We start from the raw sequence: 3,357 nt of genomic DNA, 5'->3' as shown, positions 1-3,357 counted from the left end.
CACCCGCATACCCTATTATGTATATGTATGTATATCTCGACTCCACTACCCAAATAGTCACAAGGATACATTTCCCCTCCACGCTGCCTGTTTTTTGTTGTAATTCACCAACGAGGGGTGTTCATTAGTTGCTAAATTAACATAATTAAATATGTCAACAAATGGATATCAGAGCCATATCAATCGCCATACCCATACCCTTGGGTAGATTAAAATAATTTCCGTGTTTATGTATGCCCTGCTGTAGGCAATTGGCCTTTTTGTTTTTCACACATTCATTAAATTAAACATATTATCCCCCCACTCCCCCCCCACTCCCCCCCCACTCCCCCCCACTCCCCCCCCCACTCCCCCCCCACTCCCCCCCCCCTCTCGCCCACAGCCCTTGAGCCAAGAAGCAGGAAGAAAGAAATACAAATATTTTAATTGACATTTTGTCACAAAGAGAAAATGGACGGATGGACGGATGGATGGATGCATCATTAACAATTCCGCATAATGACAATTAGTCGGCATTACATTTTGTCACATTCTTATTCGCCCTTTTCACACCAATCCACAATCGCCAATCGTTTTGGCCTCACCTTATTGGCGTTGGTGTGTGATTTCATTTTAAAAAAAATATTAATGACAATTATATCCTTAAGGGAAGCAAGTTGTTCAGAATCCTTAGGGACAGAATACGAAAACTTATACACTAAGGTGGGACAAAGACGACCTATGGGTATACTATTGGGTTGCCCAAAAAGTAATTGCGGATTTTTTAAAAGATAGCATTGTACACTATAAAAGGTATGAACAAGTAAAAGAGTGTTAAGTTCGGCCGGGCCGAATCTTATATACCCTCCACCACGGATCGTATTTGTCGAGTTCTTTTTCCGGTATCCTTTTTAGGCAAACAAAAGATAAATGAAAAGAATTGCTACGCTACTAGAGTTATATTACGATTTGGTCCAATTCGGACCATAATTGAATTGATAGTTGGAAGCCATAGTGGAAATTATTGTGTAAAATTTAAAACAACTCGAATAGGAATTGCGCCTTTTAGGGGTTCAAGAAGTAAAATAGGGAGATAGTTTTATATGGGAGCTGTATCAGGCTATACATCGAATCATACTACATTTCATACGTATGCTGAAGGCCATAAGAGAAGCCGTTGTGCAAAATTTTAGCCAAATCGGATAACAATTGCGCCCTCTAGAGGCTGAAGAAGTCAAGATCCCAGATAGGTTTGTATGACAGCTATATCAGGTTAAGGGCAGATTTGTACCATATTTGGCACAGTTGTTGAATTTTATAACAAAACACGTCATGCAATATTTCAGCTTAATCAGATAAGAATTGCGACCTCTAGAGGCTCAAGAAGTCAAGATTCAAGATCGTTTATATGACAGCTATATCAGTTTATAGAGCCATTTAAACCATACTTAGCACAATTGTTGAAAGTCATAACAAAACACACCATGCAAAATTTTAGCCAAATCGGATAGGTACTGCGCCCCCTAGAGGCTCAAAATCGGATAGGAATTGCGCCCTCTAGAGGCTCAAGAAGTCAAGACCCCAGATTGGTTTATATGGCAGCTATATCAGGTTATGGACAGATTTAAACCAAATTTGGCACAGTTGCTGAAATTCATAACAAAACACGTCATTGAAAATTTCAGCCAAATCGGATAAGAAGTGCGCCCTCTAGATGCTCAAGAATTCAAAATTCAAGACCGTTTATATGGCAGCTATATCAATTTATGGACCGATTTAAACCATACTTAACACCGTTGTTGAAAGTCATAACAAAACACACCATGCAAAATTTTAGCCAAATCGGATAATAATTGCGCCCTCTAGTGGCTCAAGAAGTCAAGACCCAAGATTGGTTTATATGGCAGCTATATAAGGTTATGAACCGATCTGCGCCATACTAAGCACAGTTGTTGAAAGTCATAACAACACACACCATGCAAAATTTCAGGCAAATCGAATAGGAATTGCGCCCTCTAGAGGCTCAAGAAGTCAACACCCCAGGTTGGTTTATATGACAGCTATGTCAGGTTTTGGACAGATTTAAACCATATTTGACTCAGTTGTTGAAAATCATATCGGAACATGTCATTCAAAATTTCAGCCAAATCGTATAAGAATTGCGCCTTCTAGAGGCTCAAGACGTCAAGATTGAAGATCGTTTATATGGCAGGTATATCGGGGTTTGAACCTATTTGAACCATACTAAGCATAATTGTTGAAAGTCATAAAAAAACACACCATGCTAAATTTCAGCCAAATCGGAAAGGAATTGCGCCCTCTATAGGCTCAAGAAATCAAGATCCCAGATAGGTTTATATGGCAGCTATATCAGGTTATGGACAGATTTAAACCATACTTGGCATAGTTCACAACAAAACACGTCATGCAAAATTTCAGCCAAATTGGATAGGAATTGCGCCCTCTATAGGCTAAAAAGTCAAGACCCAAGATCGGTTTATATGGCCATACTTAGCATAGTTATTGGAAGCGATACCAAAACATCAAATGCAAAACTTCAATAAAATCGGACGAGAATTGCGCCCTCTAGAGGCTCAAGAAGTCAAGACCCGGTTTATATGGTAGCTATATTAAAACATGGACGGACGTGGCCCATTTTCAATCCAAATCGATCTACACGAACAAAGAGTATTTGTGCAAAATTATTTTACTCCTTCGAAAGTAAGCGTGCTTTCGACAGACAGACGGACGGACGGACAGACGGACAGACGGATGGACAGACGGACGGACAGAATGATGGATAGACGGGCGGACGGACAGACAGACGGACAGACGGACGGGCAGATGGAAGGACAGACGGACGGAAAGACGGATGGGCAGACGGACGGACAGACGGACGGACAGACGGACGGACAGACGGACGGACAGACGGACGGGCGGACGGAGAGACAGACGGGCAGAGGGACGGACGGACAGACGGACGGACCGACAGACGACCGGATAGACGGACAGATGGACCGACACACGACCGGACAGACGGACGGATGGACGGTCGGACAGACGGACGGACAGACGGACAGATGGACGGACAGACGGACGGGCATGGCTAGATCGACTTAAAATATCATGACGATCAAGAATATATATAGACATTATGGGGTCTTAGACGCATATTTCGAGGTGTTACAAACGGAATGGCGAAATTAGTATACCCCCATCCCATGGTGGAGGGTATAAAAATCACAAATTAATTTCAAAACTATTGATCCGAGTAGTACGAAATATTCTCTTTGATGTTGCTTAAAAGCACTTGACCGGTTTTCTGATTCGCCAGAATCCTTTTCAGCAGAAATTTGGGAACTGGTTCATGGTGCTTTA

Source organism: Stomoxys calcitrans, chromosome 2 (genome assembly GCF_963082655.1).
Source record: "Stomoxys calcitrans chromosome 2, idStoCalc2.1, whole genome shotgun sequence".
Lineage (NCBI taxonomy): Eukaryota > Metazoa > Arthropoda > Insecta > Diptera > Muscidae > Stomoxys > Stomoxys calcitrans.
This window is presented reverse-complemented; position numbering follows the sequence as displayed.